General features: G+C 43.2%; 1 protein-coding gene across 2 annotated transcripts in view; it reads right to left on the reverse strand.

Moving 5' to 3' along the window:
• The window catches only part of LIFR (LIF receptor subunit alpha), a 238,596-nt gene that overhangs the window by 106,922 nt on the left and 110,726 nt on the right, over positions 1–20,948 (reverse strand). Inside the window, exons 5-6 of one of the 2 annotated variants that reach the window (XM_041748761.1) lie at positions 5,625–5,797; positions 4,443–4,612 (exon numbers count right to left, since the gene is read on the reverse strand). The exons of the other annotated variant lie outside the window; for it this stretch is intronic. The gene's annotated coding sequence lies outside the window, so the exon portion shown is untranslated. The remainder of the gene's footprint in view (positions 1–4,442; positions 4,613–5,624; positions 5,798–20,948) is intronic. 2 annotated transcript variants of the gene reach the window in all.

Genomic DNA, 20,948 nt, shown 5'->3' on the forward strand with positions numbered 1-20,948 from the left:
TCCCTTCCTGTCCTGAAGATAGGAACACAGGCTTCTATTGTTTACCTTCTGGCAATAAACTATTTCTACAAGAGAACAGGCTTCTGGAAAGCATCTTTATTTTTATTTTTTTATTTTTATTTATTTTTTTTTAATTTTTATTTATTTATGATAGTCACACACACACACACACACACACACAGAGAGAGGCAGAGACACAGGCAGAGGGAGAAGCAGGCTCCATGCACCAGGAGCCCGACGTGGGATTCGATCCCGGGTCTCCAGGATCGCGCCCTGGGCCAAAGGCAGGTGCCAAACCGCTGCGCCACCCAGGGATCCCTGGAAAGCATCTTTTAACTGTGATGGGAGGAGAGATCCTATAGGGGAGGCTGACTTGTGAGACAGGGACTTTCAGGGAGGATTGGTCAAATAGAGATGAGTGGAGGGTGGAGGGGACAAGGTGGTAAGAGAGGGATGAATGTAGGGAGGTGGTAAAGCATTCTGTTACTTCCCTTGGGCCCTATATACCCATGTGGTCTTGAGAACATCATTTTGGTGTCTTCTTGGACACACCGTCTCTGACCCTGTACCTGGCATAGCATATAAAGGGAAAGCAATGGTCCTGTCATAGTATATGTAACTGAGGACCTCCGGATAACTGATATTTCAATGGGCAGATGCTCCTTCAAGAACAGTAGTAATCCTAAGAAGAAGGACTATCATTTATGAAGTGCTTGTTACACATCAACTATCATCATTTCCATCACCATTAAAAATCATTAACATTCATTGAGTCCTCACTATGTATCAGACACTGTTTTGAGCTCTTTGTATGTATTACTTCACTTAATTCTCACAGTGATTCAATCAAGTTCGCACCATTATTATCCTCCTGTGCAGAAGATGAAACTAAGGCATAGACAGGAAAGCTGCTTGTCCAGGAACACTGGATCCAAGCCCAGGGATTTGACTGCAAGGACTGCAAATGGCTTCCCTGTTTTATTCAAGAGATTTTTGTTGACTCCCTACTACATGCCAGGCTTTGAGCAAAAACGGACATAGACCCTGCCTTCCTGGAACTTGCAGTCTAAGCTAAGAGAGACAGCAAACAAGCGAGGGTATAAACCAATCTAATCGCAATGGTGGCAAGGACTCTGGAGGAAGGGTTTGCAGTGCTCTGTCCTTGTGTCACTAGTCATCACACTGTTCCTATTGTATACATGGGGCAGCAGATGTGAGGTGTAGGCACGGAAAGGGAAAATACTTGGGCATTTGACTGAGAACAATCAACTCAGACCCTCCCAAGTTATGAATCAATTATTTCACTCTGGGGCATGTCACATTTTAGTTGCCATTAGCAAATCATTTCGCTTGGAAGCCTAAGTGGTAATTATGTGCACATTAAGAGTCCAGAACACGGACTTTCACTTCAGCACAACTCACCCTATTTTTATAAGCAGAGATTTCCTGCTGCTTATGTAACAGAGACCAGGCATTTGACTGACCACTCACATGGGCATGTAGGTAAGAGATACTCAGCCGGGAGTCCATGTTTATACTTTAACATTTCATCTGTGGAATGTAGAAATTGGATTAAAGACTGTTTATTTCTGTTCAAAGCACTGGAAATAAAAGGTTTGTGCAGATGTTTTAAGGACATCATATAGACTATGCACAAACTTCTGTGGTCAGTTTCGCCGCTATAGTCAGGACCGATGACTCACTCTGACCTGGGTTTTGTTGGCTCTTGAAATATTGTTTTGGTCTTGTCCTTAGCAGAGTGGATGTGCTCATCGCAAACATTGCTAGTGGCGAAGGGCGGGTGGGGGTGGCACTGTGTGAAACAGTCTGTGTGACAAAAGTGGTTTCAACATTCCTAGTTATTCCCAGACTACTTTTGACCCAAGGAACGCTTTAGTCTGGGAGAGACATTAAATCGGAACATCTGGTCACAAGCCTGCATGTGATGCAGGAGAAAGCTGAGTCCTGAGAGATGAAGTGATATGACTAATGTCATGAGCCTGCTGGTGGCACACATGTCCTTAGAACTCCAGCCTCCTGAGAGCCACAGCCCAGAGCTCTTTAGTCACTCCGTGCTGACTCCGGAACTGAAATTTTTAGCTTCTTTTGATGTTATCTTCTCTTCTCCTTCTTTCAGGCCTTAAATATTGTGCCATAATCATCTAAAATGACATGTGTCAACACATGGACAATGGCTTATAGTTACTGCCAACTAAAACACGAGTTATGTCATTTTCTGTTTCCTACGAGTAGATAGTTTTGAACAGAGAACATTTAACAGAGGGAGATGTAGAAATGTGTGGACAAGGAATATGGAAAAGCCTTATAAATTAAATCTTGTAAGCTACCTTACTATTATGTTTTAAGAGAAGAATATGCATGTATTTGATGGTGGTAAACCTGGGAGTGATGCATTCCAGCCAGGGGTCAGGCAGGATTCTTGTTTCTTTCCTAACTGGGGCAGATTTAAGGGGGAGGGGAGCATTTCAGGTATAAGGTTGGGGAAAGTTCACAAATGCTATCACGAAGGGTGATCTTGCAGGGGCAAAAATTTACATGCCTGTGCTCTCCGATACAATAGTCACTAGCCACACAGGGCTCGTTCTGTTGAAATTATTAAAATCATTTAGAAAAGCATTTTACTTATTTATTAGCGAGACACACAGAGAGAGGCAGAGACATAGGCAGAGGGAGAAGCAGGCTCCCTGCAGGGAGCCGGATGCAGGCCTCCATCCTGAGACCAGGATCAAGCCCTGAGCCGAAGGGAGACATTCAACAGCTGAGCCACCCACGTGTCCCGAAATTATTAAAATTAAACAGAATTTTAAAATTCAATGTGCCCGGTGGCTCAGTCAGTTAAGTGTCTGCCTTCAGCTCAAGTCATGATCTCAGGGTCCTGGGATCGAGCTCCACATCAGGCTCCTTGCTCAGTGGAAAGTCTGCTTCTCCCTCTCCCTCTGCCTCTTCCCCTGCTTGTGTTCTGTCTCTCTCTCTCTCTCTCAAATAAATAAATAAATAAATAAATAAATAAATAAATAAATAAATAAAATCTTAAAAATAAAATTCAATTCCTCCAGCACACTAGCCACATTCCAAATGCTCAATAAATAGCCACATTGATCTGGTGATTACTATATTGACCCGCGCAGACGTAGAACATTTTCATCACTGCAGAAAGTTCTTTGGGACAGCACTGACATAGAAGATGCATCACAGGCAGGGAGGGATGGATGCACGAGGGGAAGGGGAGCATAAGGTTACGCTGACCAGGGAAAGGATGGACTAGAGTAGGAGATAAAAGGGAGATGGGATACACTGAAGTGACCCAGTGTAAGATCTTGAAATGGGTTTGCTCTTAGACGCAACGCATTGGCTAAGTTTTAAACATGATGCACCTCAGGGCAGAAGCGTCCCTGTGGTTTTGGCGGGTAGATATTCTTCTGTACAAAGATAAAAATGTACCTTCTGTAAAATCATGGGGGAAAAAAAAAGTTTGGTGGTTTCCCAGGACTGGGGAAGGGAGGGAAGGAGGAAGGGGTGTATGAGTGATTTTTTGGTAAAACTATTCTATAGGATACAAAAGTGGTGAATACATGTTATTTTATATTGATCAAAACCAGTAGAATATACAACACAGAGTGAACCCTGATAAAAAAACAACGGACTTCAGTTCATAATAATCTAGCAGTATAGTTCATCAGTTGTGACACATGCACTACACTCCTGTCGGATGTTATAATAGGCAAAACTGGTGGGGTGGTGGAGGGAGTGGGTAAAGGGTCTTTGGAAACTATACTCCTGCTCAGTTTTTCTGTGAACTTAAAACTGCTCTAAGAAATAAAATCTATGAGTTAACTATTTCCCATAAAATATTTTCAAGCACTCAGAAAGTCTTCATTTTTACATCAACAATGAGACGACAGCAAAACACACTAATCTAGTCTCAGCTGATAATCTTATGTAATTATGTACTTATATAAATATTTGTCATAAAAAACCCACAGTGCACTGTCCTCCTGATGTCCACAGCACAGTGACAGGCACTCATCTTGGTGAGCAGAGTGCAAGCTGGATTTTAGTCTATACTTGCCCTCTTTCCCAGGTGTCTACCTGGGAACTGTGCAAACTGCACACTGTACACAGTGGCTCTATTGGAACCCCATCCATTATGCGTGGGGCTCCAAATAGAGGCCAGTGAGGTTGTAGTGACTGGGAACAAAGGATGACCATCTCTGTAGGGTGCCAAAGATTAACTGAAAAAAGGGTGTTGAGCACAGATCACAGTGAGCCATATGAGAAATACTGTCTTTCATTAGTGGAGAGCCAAGAACAGAGCCCTGAGACACCCTGAGCAGTAGCAGAAAAGTGGAGTGGTAAGAAATCTAAAGGGACATGGGAGACAAGGCTGGGAGGGCAGGAGGCAAATCAGAGCAATACTCTACCTGGAAGCTGATATTGATACCCAGTAGCTGCCTCTCTGAGCTGGAATTCGGTTGAGAGGAGTCTCGGCCAACGCAGTTCTGTAGAGAGACACAGCTCCTGGGAGAGAGGTTGGGATTTGAGGATGTTCATCCTAGGAGCCTGTATATGCACACATGCCATAGTCCAGGGGCTGGAAGGAAAGAGGAGAAGGAAATGCATCCCAACAATGACTGGAATGCATCAGCTGTGCAAAATGAAACTCCTGGGAAAACCTAGCCATGTCTTGGATTGTGGTTCAAGAAACTAGTAATGGGATAAAAAGCTTTCGCTTCCAGGCCAGTGGTGTGAGCCCAACCCAGGTTAGGAGTTAGCAAAGTGCTTCAGATGTCAGCATGAAAAGAACTGATGGGGCCGGTCTACCTTCTAGTATTGGAGTAATCCTGAAACGAACCACCTGCTACAATAGGTAATCCTAGCAGCCAGTTTCACGGAATGACTGGGGAGGGAAGCTGAACTGTGATACCCACTCATTCTTTGCTGTGAAGGGAGTCCCTTCAGAGCAGGACTAGAGCACTATGGAAAATTTCTACTGCTCCTGAGTGTGCAGGTCAGTGCTTCCCTAAGCTCGGGCCTTGGACCCTGGTCTCCAAATCATGCTGGGATGCTCATGAATCAAGCCCACTTCCAGGGCCCACCATAGACAAAGGGAATCTGTATCTTCAGGGATGGGGTCTGGGAATCTGCATTTTAGTTTCCTGAGTCATTCTTGTGTACACTGCAGTTCGAGGATAATTAACCTAGATGTGTCCTTCTCAAACTCAGGCAAGCTTCAGAATTCCTGGGAGGACTTGTTAGCACACACATTGCTGGCCCGCACCCAGAGCTGTCAATTCGGGCCCGCACCCAGAGCTGTCAATTCGGTATCTGGGATGGGGCCTGAGAATTTATATTTCTAACAAGCGCCCTGAGGATCTTGCTGGTTTTAGGACCTGCACTTTGAGAACCACTGGTGTAGATGGAGAATCTGTCTTCACCTGGCAATTTCTTAAAAGCCAAGAAAGCTGTAAAATTCCACTTATTATTCATCCGCATAACTGACCTAGCTTCTATCACCCTGTTATTTAGATGACTAACACCCATGACCTCTTTCTCACCTTGTTAGATAACTTAAATTTTAAATTAACAGTACAAATGGATCTCACCTGGCCAACCCTAATCTTGTATGTTGTCCTAATTCCAAATATTTATATCATCATCCGGCTTGTCATTCTCTCCTGCTTAGTGGTGTCCTGCAGAAAACCGTTCAGCTCTATTTTGCCTAAGGCTCCAAAAGCTAAAATCAGCCTCTTTTTTTCACTTGCCATAAAGAGATACCCTGGAAAAAAAAAAACAAAAAACAAACAAAAAAATCCTTACAAAAAAAGAGAAACCTGGAAATATTCTGAAATTCAGAAAGTGTTATTTTGGGGCGCTTTCTGGGACAGGATGTCCCCACCATCAGCTAGAGGAAGCCCAGCTTCTGATAAACACTATTTTGCCTTGCACAGATCAAAGGGAGCCATTTATTGAAGGAAGGGATGGAAGTATTTGATGAGGCCCTTCTGCAGACTCCCCGTAAACAGGATAAGCCCTATCAATGAAAGCTTATCCACAGCCAGGCCACAGTCCCCAGTAACAATGGAGCAGCAAGAACAGTGGGTAGCAAGGAAAGGTCCTGGCGAGATTGTTCTGCCAAGAGAGTGGCCGTAAACAGGATTAGTTGTAATGAGATTATCAACTCGGGACCTGGAGGTCTGAGCTGGAGGGTTCAGTGTTGCATGAAGAAAAGACACAGAACTAGCTGGTAGGTGAGAGGATTACAAAACAAGGGGCGAGGGCTTTCCCCTCCTTGCTCCCTCTGGCCCAAGGATGTCATCTGTCTTGGGGCGAAAAATTAGCCATTGTAATTGCAAATATTGCTTTGCAGGAGCAGAAGAACCAGCAGTGGTGGTTCTCAATCAGGGGACACTGGTGATGTCTGGAGATATTTTTGGTTGTCCCATCTAAGGAGAAGGTGCTACTGGCATCTAGGGGCAAAGGCCAGGGATGCTGCTCAACATCCTACCCTGCACAGCCCCCTGACCCCCACAGTACCCTTCTTGGGTCCTAAACCTCCCCCAGGCTTATGGCTAGGAAACACAGAATGAGCTGGCTTCCCCCAGGAGCTGTGTCTCCAGCAAGAGCATAACTTAGAAACTGGTCACAGAAAAAACAAAGAGTAGAAACAGAAAGTGAATTGGGGGTATGGGTGTTGTATATATAAGGCCTCTCCGTGCGCTTTTCTGAAGCGGAGCTCGGGGTCATGTCCAGGTCTCCAGGAAACAGAGTTTGAAAACCGCTGCCTTAAAGTCCTAAAGCTAAGGGAAGCATTTGTAGTAAAGTGGTCCCAAATTTGACTTTCGGTGTTCTGGCACCAATACTAAAAGGGTCATGAGTGCAGCTCTGGAATCCACGGGGGAAAATCCTGGGAGTGGAGATGAGAGCACCCAGAGCTGGAGACTGGGGTCCAGGCCGGGACCTGAGGCACATCTTGGGAGTCATCGTTAGTACCTGGGGCTTATGTCACAGGTGGTCTCTGAAGCTGAGGGACTGGAGGAAATTAGAGACAGACGAAGTGTGGCACGAGAACAGGACTTAGGATTGCAAGTGGCAAACAATTGTGCAGCGCCTTGTATTTTCAGCTTTTTCTGTGTAGCTCACCTTCTCAATTAGACTTGGTATTGGGGCAGCTTTAGACACTTTTATTTATTTTTTTTTAATTTCGATCATTGATCATCCTTGAACAGAGTAGATGTGTAAGAATGAAAAGAATTACATTGACTAAACTTATTTCCTTCACCATTAAACCTCTGGAAAGATCTTTCTTTTTGCCTTCACTTCCTTTACCGTTACCTGGTTGTGCTCGGCCACCACCACACAACTGGAATGTCTCTTTAGCAGGTTGTCTGGCTTCTGGATTGCCAAGTCCACTGACCTGTTCTCAAGTCACCCTCTGCAATCTCTGCAGTACTCAGCACCATGAACACCCCTCCGTCATTTACCAGTCACCGACCATAGCGCTGTGTTCTTTTGGTTCTTTCTCAATCTTCTTGAATATTACTTTATAGCCTCCCTTGTTGCCCGATCTCCTTTCTAGTCCCCCTGAAAGTAGATAATGGCTCAAATTTCTTTTTGACCCTCTCCTCTCCTTTTTCAAGTTCTACCTTGCTAATCTCATCCATGGTCTCAATTCTAGTTTCTATGAAGATGCCTTCTAGATCTGATGTCTTTCCTAATCATTTTGGGCCTGGTCGTCTGGAATTGGGGGAAGGAGCGAGGGTAGGCATGCTTCAACAAATAAACCATCATCTCTGCGTTGATGCTGGAAGCAAAAGTTGGTGTGGCCGGGTAGACAAGGACAGGGGTAGAGTAAGGGACACAGCAGGAAGGTTGACCTTGGTGGGCCAGCCAACCAGCACACAAACTGGAAGGCCTGAAGCAAAGATGGGACGAGGGAGAGAGGCAAGGTGCAGCCAGGTGGTCTGGCATCAGTTCATGACTTCTCTCATGGACCCTGAGTTCTGACCATAGCATGGCTCTGACATGGTTTCCTGTCCTTGCTGTAGGATTAGGAACAACACACAGGTACTGATTTCCAGACCATATTTCCATGAGGCTTTGTCACATCACTCCACTGGCACCTCCTGGCTCCCTCCTCCATGCCCACTTGGCATTTGTTTTCCAAGAACACTCATGCTTCACCTACAAATAGTGGCTGTCTCTTGAATAGTTGTGCTGTTCCTAATTCTATGCCTTTGTGCTTGAGTGCCTTCTATCTGCGGTGCCCTTCCCTTTATCTTGGTGGATGCCAATTCACTCCTGAAAACTCAGCTCCATGTCAGCCTCTCTTCGAAGCCTTCTCTGAGCTGTATTGTCCCTATGAGCCCTTCTGCTCCCACATCCCTGCACACACCTGCCATCGAGCACTTAGCCAACTACACTGTAATTCCTCGTTTATGGTTTTGTCTTCCGCAGTAAAATCTGAGTCCTTGAGGGTAGAGCCTGTCCCAGGATTTCTTTTTCCTCTGCAGCTAGCCCAGCACTTCTAAATGGTGTTCCTCAGAGTTCTAGTTAACATGGATTCCTCAAATGAGAGTCTATAGCCAAATATGTTTGAAGAGAACTCCATACAAACAACACAGGAGCTCAAGGATGTCTTCAGCAGAAACCTGTTCCATCTGGTTTAAGTAGATCCTTAGGAAACTTGTCCAAATTGCAAAGCTGAGAATCTGCCCAGGGTGACCTGGGAGGACAGAGAAGGGGCTAACTCAGGCTCAAGCAGCACTGGAAGCATTTCTGGAGGAAGCAATCTCCATCATTCACAATAGGATAGCCACCAGTTTAACCCCTAGGAGGCAAACTCTGGGGTATCCTAATACTTCCAGTGACTGAACTTCAGGACGGATGTGGATGTCAGGTGAGTCTCATTATGCAAAGAAAGTCCAGGCTTCCAGCATGTCCTCTTCTCATATCCATTCCTGTGGGCAGACTCTACTTTGAATTGTCCTGCCACAGGCTGAATCACATCCCTAAACTCACTCAGCACCTTCCATCTGTTATCCTATTGTTGGTTATATTTTCCTGTGTATTTCCTAGTGCCCTCCAGTCGCAGTCCTTAGGCTTCCTGGGGGCAGGTGCTGGTCATTTAGAGTGCTTTCCCAGGCATATATTGGGCACCCAATCAATGCTTATTGGATGCAGTAAACAGCATAATTCAACAGTTCGTGTTTGCATGGAGCAGCAGAGGCACAGGTATGATAAGATAGAGCATGAGCTTGAGTATGGGGAGGCCCAGGAGGCATTTTCTACAACTGCTGAGGCTGAGCGGAGCAGAGGCTTTTTCTTCTGCTTCCATCTGGAAGCTAATGAATCTGTGAGTTCCTGTTTAACTCCCAGACCTGAGGATGGGAAGATCTCTGACTTGGATATCTAGCACATTCCCCTCCTGAGAAGGCCAATTGTTTTCAAACCACCAGGTGAGACTTTCTAGTTTTGTACAGAGGCACAGAGGTTTAGGGCAAGCACTCTGCTTGGCGTGTGGACTGGAATCCTGGCTTCGCCACCTGCTGCCTCTGTGACTTGGAGCAAATTCCTTGACCTCTCTGTGCCTCTGTTTTCTATAAAATGGGGATGAGAATCACAATACCTCCCTCCTGGGTTCCTCTGAGGACTAAATGAGTTACAATGTGTGTGGCATTTAGAAGCGTGCCTAGCATGTAGTGAGTGCGATGGAAGTGTTTGTAAAATCAATCCGTCGGCATTAGATTCTATGTCGGGGCAGATCCTGGATGGGACAATGAATAATGGTTGGACAGGGCAAATCAAATTACCTACTGTTTAAAAATAGTAATAAAAGCTAGCACTTCTGTTGTCTGATGCCACCCCACCATCTACAAAATGGGTGTTCCTGTCATGGTTTATAGAGAAAACAGGCCCAGAGGTTAACAGGCTCAGGGCTGTACAGTTGTTCCACGTTAGGTGATGGGGCCAGGCTCCTTGCTTGGAAGCCCAAACCTTCTCATCACGTGACATTCTCTCATGAGGGATGTTTAACTCAAGGCAACCCAGGACTTCCCATGACCTGCTGGTTGGGAAGTGGTTCACAAACCTCTTAAATTGCACATTTCATGTCATATCTCACCTATATGTCTAGAACTAACTAGTACCTAAAAAAAATAAAAGGATTTTATTTATTCATGAGAGACACAGAGAGAGGCAGACACACAGGCAGAGGGAGAAGCAGGTTCCCTTCAGGGAGCCAGATATAGTACTCGATCGCAGGACACCGGGATCATGACCTGAGCCAAAGGCAGATGCTCAACTGCTAAGCCACCTAGGCACCCTTAATTAGTACTTTTATTACAGAGGTTAAACTTGCATGATTTTTTTTTAACACACTACAATAAAAAGCAAGCCTCTTTCCACCTTTACCTTCTCTATCTATCCCTACCAGTTCCATTCCCTAAAGTCTCAGGATCACATTTCCAAAACAACCTATGACTTTGTAAATATTTTCTTGATCATATGCAGAAATGAGGTCATACCTCATACACAGGTGATTTCCTTTGGTTATTTAACATTTTAAATCCAAATACTCTTACTTGTAGAATCTTCTTGCACTCGTGGGGATGTTTTTGCTGCAAATCTACCGATGGCATTTACAGCTCAGGGTCCCAGTCAACATCACAGATCCTAAGTCTCACTGGGCCTCACATCATGTCTAAGGAGAGGCCTTCCAATGTTCTTTATGCACCTCACACCTCTGCAGATCAGAGGAGTGGCCTGTGCTGGAACTGTGTCTTGTTTTCACTCAACAGGGCTTTCTCTGGAGCATGCAAGCTTCAGCATTCAACATCTTTCCCAAGTCTTCCCACCCCTCTTCTCTATCACCTGGACACACACACACACACACACACACACACACACACACACACACCAGCTCAGAGCCTCTCCTTTCTCTTAATTGTATGGAAAATTCCTGTAACTTCTAGCAAGATAGAGACTCTTGTAGGAGTGAGTGGACCAGGGCATCAGCACACAATAGCCAACTCATCTTGACCTTGACCATTAAATGGGAGAGCTGGAGGCCCCAGAGATTAACCTACTTCTCTCTCTCTCCATTCGGCAGAGCAAGAATGGAGAGGAAAGCAATGCTCAGAGAGGGTAATTTCCCCTCAATCCACAGCAAGCCAGATGCAGAACTAGGACTAGCTGAAGATTGGTGAAGTCAGGTGCATAAGGTTATATGCAGTTGTAGAGGTAATAGGTGTGATGAACTTGGAATTAGCTTAGAGGGGATCATGATGCTACCAACAACATGTTTCAACCCATCATTCAGAATATGGGACTGTGCATTAACTCTACCTGTATCTCTTGAGAGGATGTCTTTCAGAAATGCTCCATGCATTTATATACATTTTTTCCATGATTTACCAACGAGGTCATACTTTCATAGTGATGCAGGCTTCATTGCTTATATCCCCAATGTACAGATGAGGAAGAGAGGCCCAGGGAATGACTCAGCATCTCACCACAGGAATCTCTTGGATGTCTGCCTGGACTTTTGTCAGATCTACTTGGTTGACTTTCTATTCAGTATTATTACTGAGGTCTGATTGTTAAGAACATGTTCTTTGGGTTTCCTGCTTATCTCTGAGCCGAAGAAAATGTGTGTGTGTGTGTGTGTGTGTGTGTGTGTGTGTGTGTTTTCTGTTTGCTTTTCAACCTTCAGCTTCCATGACCTTAAAAAAAAAAAAAAAAAAAAAAAAAGTAAGCACAAGCTGAGCTGGTCTAAAAGCAGCCTGTTTGCAACGTGATATGGGACCTGGATCGCGACCAGCTAAACCTTGGTGTAGTGTTCTCCAAACACATTTCAACAATTTTTCCAAGTGGCAAGTAGTTTATTTCCACTGAAACACTTGAAGATGCTGAATTAACAGTACATTTACTAAACTATTGGATAAGCAGTGGTAAAATTGCAGTTTCTAAGTCTGAAAGGGAAATGGCTAAATATATATACGTATATTTAGCCAAATGCATTTTCAAAGTTAGAATCGGCTCATACAACATTTTCATCGTTCATGGTCTTTATTAAGATTGATAGTTGATGAACCATAACCTCTAACATCACTTTCTGCTTTAAAATTTATGATTCTCTATTAAAAGAAAGTCACATGCTCCCTAAGCCCAGAAAACCTGATGCATTATGTGACCCAATTCTGGAAACTGTTTCTGAATTGCCTTTTGTTTGTTTCAAGAATTAACTGTACATATTTTATAATTATATATTATTATATATACAAACTATATATATATAATGAATTGTATATATATATATACAAGTGTGTGTGTATATACATATATATTACTGTGTGTATATATATTGTGTTATCCATCATTTTACCAAAAGCGATAACTGCCTCTGTCAGTGTAGAGGTAAGGCGGGATCTTGCTATATGAGAATATCCTAGAAATGCACTGATGAAATGATGGTCCCTTCTGAGCCTATATGGTAGAACTACATGACTTAAATTATGGAGTCAGGACTAATCTTAGGCTTTGAAAATCACTCCCATTTGTTCTTTCTAACCTACTTTCCTCTTTTATCAAAGGAGGACTGAATTTTTGAGGGTGAAAGGAAATGTGGTATAACTTTTCAGGTCCTACTTCAATACCTATGACTAATGAAACATTAATTATAGTGTCAAATAAATCTTGAGAAGATTTCAAAGCCAAGCCTTCTCTTCTTTTCATTCCATTGACTTACCATCTGGGAATCTTGCCTTATCAAGGATAGCTGCTTCTCATTGGCTGTTCTCAAGAGTCCGACCCAACTGTGACATGTCAGTCCTTCTGCAGTGGCATTCAAGTCACCTACCAACACTTCCACACACCTTTCATGTTTCTTTCCACCAGCGCCAAAGTTCAACCAACACCCTACCTCTTTTTGAAGAGTCTGCACCTGCTCCCCACCTTCTGGCTCCCTTTGTCTGGAGCCTAGCTTCACCAGCTGAAGTCTCTGTCACCACCCACCACTGGCCTACAGTCATGGGCACTATGACTGCCTTCAGGGTTTCCCTTGCTGCCTTGGCCAAAATTGTCATTTCCACTGATGTTTTCACCAACAAGCCATACTTGCCTTCCTCGGGCAACAGTTACCACCAAATTAGCCATCAGAGCCTCTGCTGCTGGGTAGGTCTGGGCTATGTCCACCAGGGGCCATTCCCTGTTCCTAGAGAGCATTTGGAGACATTTTATAGTTGTCACAACATCTAATGGGCGGAGGCCAGGGGTGCTGCCAAACATCCTATAACGCACCAGGCCGCCCTTGACAACAAAGAAATATCCAGCTTCAAATGTTAATAGAGCTGAGGTTAAAAAAAAAAATACAACAATTCTGCTCTCAGAGATAGTGGAGGCTTTTGTTTCTCTTTTTTTTCTTCACGTTTGGCAGAAAGACTAAAACAAAACAAAACAAAATCTGTCTTCCAGGCACACACCTGGAGCTGCCATTCTCTTCCCCACTCCTCAGCTCAGGATTGGAAAACATGAATAGGCTCTGGTAGTACCAGCCTTGTCATCCTTGTCATTCTGCATGTGGGACTGGGACAGAGCAGCTCCGTCTGGGCAGAGGAACCCATTCAGACCAGTGGTTTTCAACCCAGGCTACACATCAGGTTTGTGTCATTTCAAATATTTTAAATATGTAGAATACAGACGCTCAGAATTCAAATTGGATTGGTCTGGAATGAGATCTGGGTGATATATTTTTTAAAAGTCTCAGCTAAGCAGGAGCAGCAGGAGCTAATCCCCCCCCTGTACTGGCATTCCGCTCAGTGAGGAGAGAACAGATCTTCCCAAAGAACTGTAAGATACCACTTTTGGGGACCCTCTAGCCCTGTAAGACATGCAACTTTCAAGTAGGAGAGAAGTCTTTTAACTGTGTGGTCAGTCTGGGTCATCTGGGAAAATTCAAATTAATGGAGGGTCTTTGTTCAGAGTCTCTCTATATCTTGACCTGGGGCTTACACTAACTTTTAATATTTATCAAAATCAAGAAAAAAAGGGTAAACCGAAAGTTAAAATCTAGCTTTATAAATAAGCACTTTCTGCTAGCTATTTATTTGTCTTGGGGGGAAAATGCCTTTTTCCTATTGTAGAAAGATAAAATAATCATAAATTAAAGCCTTGAGATGAATTATGTCTTATGAAAAATAATGGGACAGTATCATAAATCACAAACAGTGTCTCTATGAAATATGACCAGTCTAATTCTGTACATTTCCTCCCTGTTTTGATACAATGGAGTCTTTATGAGGCAAATTAATTTAGCATTAACCTTGAAATCATTACTGTGCTTTCGCTGATGAAACTGATAAAATAAAAATATTTTTCAATGCTCAAGAATTTCATTAAATAATCTATAACTTAAATGAATCATATCTAATTTCTTTTCTTATCTTTCTGCAACCACACCCTCAGCATCCTACAGTAGAATAAATATGGGAGCCCAAGTTGGGAATACCAGAGCCTAGTTCCTGCCCTGGTACCACTTTAGCAAGACACTTATCTTCTCTGGACTGTTTCCTTGTCTGGAAAATGAAGGTGTCACCAGGTGATAGGTAAGACCCCTTTCAGATTTGGGAATTAGCAAGAAGGCAGATTACCACTTTGACACCCCTAAATAACAATGAAGTACCAGTGAAGTACCTGATTTTATGCCTTGACATACAGGGTAGAAATATGGTATGTATCAGTCAACATTTACTGAGCATTCTCTCTGCAAAAAATATGGTGCATTATTATGGAATACTCAAAGAAATGGCAATTATATCTCCAGGATTTTACTTTCAATAAGATTGTAATTTAGTCGGGGAGATAAACAGCTCCATCATATCAAAAAATTCAAAAGTGACAATTGGTATTTCATTAAATATGTAAATCTTTATTGGACAACTACTGGATGAGTTAGACCTTAATCTATCACAGAAAATCATGCTGATATGCTCAGGGAAAAGTTGGGATTTTCTTCCTGTGTACAAACTACAGTAATATACCTACATTACCACTTCAGTTAGTGGCATGGTGTTATCTACTATCTCAAGTACCTCTCAAACATACTACTGCAAAATTAACATTTGTTTATCCTATTTCTGGGTAAATTCTAAAAAAACTCTCTCCTGATGATCTGCTCCTCCAGCTGAGATGATCATCTCTCTTGTGTTTCATTGAATGTCGCTAAGTGGAGAGCTGGTGATCATCAATAATTTGGTAGCTAATTTGATTAAATATGCATTAATTGAGTACTTAGTAGGATATGTGGATCTTGAGCACTGTGTTAAGTATTGGCAATATATTCAGAAAATAAATATTATTTATAACCTTCCTATAGAGTTCATAGTCAGGTAGGGAAAAATAGATAGGAACAATTAAATTTACTATGACAAATATAATGACATCTGTTCCATGTTTGAAGGTAGCTCATCCATTCATTCATTTAACAGATACGTGTTTTGTGCCAGTTTCTCTGGTCACTATCCAAGGCATATAGTATACATGAGGGAAAAAACAGACACAGTGCTTGCCTTCTCATGAGCTTGCAGCTTAATGGAAGAATAGACATTGAACAAGTGAACAAACAAACAACAAAACAGTATGTGATTTCAAAAAATACTAGGTTCTGACTGTAAAGGAAGCAAATAGGGTAGAGTGATCATGGCAGGGGTAGCCTTACACTCCCAAAGTGGACTGGAAAGCTTTTCTTGATGTCTTAGTATAGAGATGAACAGAGGTGCCCATCATTAAAGAGCAGAGGTGAGGGCCCCCAGGTCAGGGGACACAGCATAGGGTAAGGTTGGAGACAGGAGGGAGTTGGAGGACTTGCAACAGGCTTTGTAGTTAAAAGAGGAGAGTGGTGGAGATGAGGCTGGAGGCAGATCATGTGGGGACTATATGGACCACAATCATGAATTTTATTTAAAACCCAATGAGAAGCCATTAAGGGATATTAAATTGGGGATGGCAGTGATCCAGGTTATCGGTGGATTTTCTGTTTATCTGATTTAGGTTTTAGAATATTATTTTGGGTGCTAAACAGAGACTGTATTTGTGGTTATGGGGAGACCATATAGGAGGTTGAGGTGACCTGGATTGGGATGGTGACAGTGGGGATGTAAAAGAAGGAGGGAGGGGGGCTGGATTTGAGGTTTACTTTGGAGAAAGAAGCAACAGAACTATGACAGATGGGGGAGAGTGTGGGAAAGAGAAGACCCACAGGAAGGTGTCAAGGAGGCCACTGCACATTCAAGTCTGAAGCTTAGGGAAGACCTCGGGGCTGGGAACTTAAATAAACAAGCCTCTGGCAACTGCATGGTGCCAAAGGGTAGGAACAGATGAAGGCACTTAAAGAATTAAGCAGAGATGGAACCTGGGTCTGAGGAAGTCTGACATTCATAGGAGCTAAACAATGTTAAGCTCAAGATCCCTTACGCAATATCTTATCATACTCTGCTTATGACTATGATATAAGTATAAAAAGCAACATGGTATGAAAGAATAGGCCAGGGTGTTGGAATGATCATTTTCTGTTCTCATAAGCAGAGTAGGAGAAAGCTGGAAGCTCCTTGCTATATAGGGGGAGGACGGATTCCCAGGTTTGCTGGGAAATTAAGAAAGCACGGGCTTCGGGCTCCTTTACTAGCATGTGTCCCTTGCAAGGCCCTGAGCGTAATTACGCATTTCTAATGTTGTACTTCTCTTTTCAAAACTGGGTCCCAAATTACATAAGCTCAGGCTGGGTCTGTCCCTGATGGGGAAAATTAAAGAACAGATCATTAAATCAAAACCCACCAAGGACCTGACAACTTTGGCTGCCGATGGGCCCCTTTAGATGATTTCTGTGCTGGGTCACCTAGAAGCTGTGAGTAGACACATTCTTTTAAGGAAAGCTTTATGGTTCACAATTATTTCCTGATCTATTCACATACCCCTTAACCAGAAGCATGGTGGCAACACTGCAGGAGAAGGAGAAGGCCTAGGTCAGGACTGAAAAGTAGAGTTCCATCATCGGCCTCCCTAGGGCCACCAGAATGCCTTATGGGCAACCTATGGAATGAGCCACCTGGGTAAACAAGAGGACATCTAGTTCTTCAAACCCAAAAAGTTCAAGAAAGGGGCAAAAGAATAAAAAAAAATGGGTAAGCACATTGGCTGCATAATATGTAGGGCTCAGTGGAAATTGGAAATGTGGATGGGTCCTTTGTTCAAAAAGTATTAACAACTTCAAGATGGTGCCAGCAGAGCATGAGCCCAAGGGTGGGGGCTCTTTGAAGCATGGAGCCCTGTCTGGCCCCACCAGCTGCATGCCTGTGAACCAGCCCTGGGGACAGGAAAAAACTTAGGTTTTCTTAGAGATCAGGGTTCTCAACATCATTTAGACACACTTTATTCCAGACACAGGGCAAGATATGTTCACAGTTCATTTTATCCTCAAAACAACTCTGTGAGAGAAGTAGCATTATCGGCATTTCAGAGGTGCAAAAAAAATCTCAAAAAGGTCAGTTTGTTTGCACAAAGACATACAGGTGGTATGTTCCTGTGTGCTCAGGGGAGAAAGAGAAGAGACCAGAGGTCATTGTGCAAGTATTGGTCAGAGGCAGGATTTGGGCTTCCATCATTCAGCTCATTTAACAAAGCCAAAATGTCAAAATGGCTTGATTACTGTCGCTGGGAAGGACAGCTGAGTGGTGACTAGGAAACTGAAAACACCTCTGGCTCTTACCACTTCTCTGAACTATTTAGCTTTGTGCTGCAGCAGGGCGACTGTCATTCTAACAAAAGCAGACACATCTGGAAGCTTCCAGACTTTCGGTTTTTGTATTTAGCTACTCTGGTTGGCACAGGGTTAAACGACTACTGCTTTATTTGCAATTTATTTATATTAAAAGTGAAATGTCAAGTTCACACAGGGTGAAATAAAGGACTCTTTATAAACATGCAAACAAACGCAAGTGTTCACTGCCAAAAATATCCAAACAAACCAAACCAGAGACAAGAAATATCTCCTTGGCTGAAAGGGTACAGTTCCTCCACATGGCATCTTCAATAGAGGAAAGGAAATCCTGACATTTAAGGCCAGACTCAGTCAAATACTAATTTCATGTTGTTCCTTAACATGAAGGAATCATCTAACTTGGTAGACACCAAGTGAAGGGAGATTTGCTACTCTTCTGAGTAATTCGAGCACCAAGGACACCCATATTACAAACTGAGGCCAAAAAAAAAAAAAAAAAAATCTAGCAAGGGATAGGAATTTTTTGGTGTTTTGCCAATCATCTTCAGAGTCCCTTGAAAATTGCCTTATCATCATTCATGCTGTCTATTTACACATCTTATAATGTACAATAAATAATTCTTTTATGAAAAAGCAAATTATTTGACTACAAACATACACACAACAGCTTATATAGGAGTTTCAAACGTATAGGTGTTCTTTGCCTTTATGATGTTTCAATGCAGAGAAAAACAGTAGGACCTGCATACCCCCAAGTCCCAGAGATGGCAGGTATGTGACTTCTAAAGTATACGTGGATCTGGCTTGATTATCACCCAGGAGACATGGCGCCATATCAATATTAGGAACTGGAGTTGAGCCCGTAATATGCCTGGGCCAACTCTGTGGCCCTTGAAACTGGTGAAACGGGTTTACTGCTTACTTTGATCTACACACATGAAACTCAGGGCTTCCACTGACAGGAGAGTTTATGGGATCATGGTTCTGGTACCTTTTCTGAGAAGGAAGGAGATGGACATTGACATCTTCTCTTTCAGCCATCACCCTATAGAAAAGCAGCAGGCATGCGTACAAATGGGGTCACTCAACGTAACAAAACAGTCTGCCGTCAGGAGAGGGACAGCAGGCATGACGTGTTTGGTGAACACAAAGGAATTTAGGCTGTTCTCATAGGCCGGTGATGCGTTCTGGCCTACTCCATGAATAAGACACAGCTGAGACCTTGTTCCTCATTTCAGAGGTGGGGGAAACCCTGCATTTCTTAAGCAAATAGTATCACATGTACACAAAGCTCGATACTTATTCCAGTAAATCTTAAATCAATTTCCTAGAGTATATGTCTGTCTATCTATCTATCTATCTATCTATCTATCTATCTATCTATCTATCTATCATACACATATATATATGTATATATAGTATGAAGATCAGTTTGCTGACTTCCCTGCAGGAAGGAAATCACTGGAAGAAATTCTTTATTGATCTTGCAAAAGAACAGGCCAGAATATCCTGTTCATATCTGTTTTGGGGGAATGTCACTACCTGTGATGCTATGCAGGGGCACACTCCTCAGAGCAAGGTGCCTTCTGCCGCAGGGAGAAAGTGCACAGGGACCAGAGCCAGGTAGCTGGCTCTAATCTCATCTCTCTTAGTTTCTAGTTTTGCTAACTCCTCAGCATTAGATTCCTCATCAGTTAAATAGGGTTATTAATGCTATCCTCAAAAGGAAAAATAGTTTCCTATTCAGTGCATCTGCTCCCTTTCTTCCTTTTCCCACAACCATGACTTTCTTTGGTTTCCTGATATTTCCAGTTAGAAACACTCATTTCCCAGATGTTGGTAGAGCTGGGGTGGCCACATGACCCAATTCTGGTAAACAAATGATAAGCGGGTATCATTGGGTGGGGCTGTCACAATGGAGATATGTTCCACATGCACTAGCTTTTTTCTTCTCATCCCCCTTCTTCCCACCCAGAATGTGTTACAGAACTCAGAGATGGAGCAGCCACTGCAGAATGAACAACATACCCAAGAGTGTTGGAGTAAAGTAGGATTTAAAAGCATTGCTCCTTGGGCGCCTGGCTGGCTCAGTCAGTAGAGCATGTGACTCTTGATCTCAGGGTTGGGAGTTTGAGTACCACACTGGGTGTTGAGATTACTTAAAAAATAAAATCTTTAAAAAAAATTAAAGAAGCATTTCTCCCTGAATGGACCCTATCCTGACCGTCTGTCGCTGGATTCCTTGTGATGGGAGAACAGATAAGAGGGAGAAGCAGCAGCAGCTTGCGAAGCTAAGGCACACCAAGCCAAATGCAACCTCTAACTAAGCTGCTAGCTGGCAAGGTTGGCATGAAGGGTATCTTGTAAAGTGCCTCATCCAGGGCCTGGTATAAAGAGTTCAGGAATAGTGATGTACGCATAGATACCTATAGGAAGGAAGTATTAGTAGAGGCCCAGCGTGGGGAGTCATTCCCTGCTGAGGTGGGTGCCTTCTCCCACCTGACTGCTGTGAACCAGCCGACCCAGGTTTGGGCAGCATCTCTCCTCTCATGACATGCTTCTATCTCAGGGGAGCGTGTCATTTATCTCTCCCCCTTGCTGCTACCTGCAGTGGTGCCACATTCAATGTCATTCCAAGACTGGTGGACCCAGTATGGTTTTGAATCTCATTAGAATTCTTGTCTGTTTTCTTTAAATTGCACCTCATAGGGAGTGTTGCTGAAACAAAAAGAACCAGATGCAGGTACCTAGCAAAGGTTCATGGCCCAGGAATTGGCCTAAAACTTGACTTTAATGACTAATATTCCCCTTAATAACTTCCACGCCCAAAGAGTCAAGAAAGGTAGTGAAATGGAGAGATTCCAAGAATAGAGAGATTCTTCCAACACTAGCAGTACTGGGACACTTGATAGCAAAGCCTTACGGACCCCACAAATGGAACATACGTGATGAGCACAGTATGACCTTGACCTTCCTGGTTTCCCCACAGGTTTGAGACGACAAAGAAACAACTACAACTTGAAGCAAACTTATATTGCTGTTCAGATGCAATGTCAGCTAGTCACCATAAGCATCTCACTTCTTTACAGAGAGAAACCGGTTTGTCTACATCTGGGTTTGCTCTCCTTTTCTTTTACTAACAGCTTCACTGAAGTAT

Source organism: Vulpes lagopus, chromosome 3 (genome assembly GCF_018345385.1).
Source record: "Vulpes lagopus strain Blue_001 chromosome 3, ASM1834538v1, whole genome shotgun sequence".
NCBI classification, from domain to species: Eukaryota; Metazoa; Chordata; class Mammalia; order Carnivora; family Canidae; genus Vulpes; species Vulpes lagopus.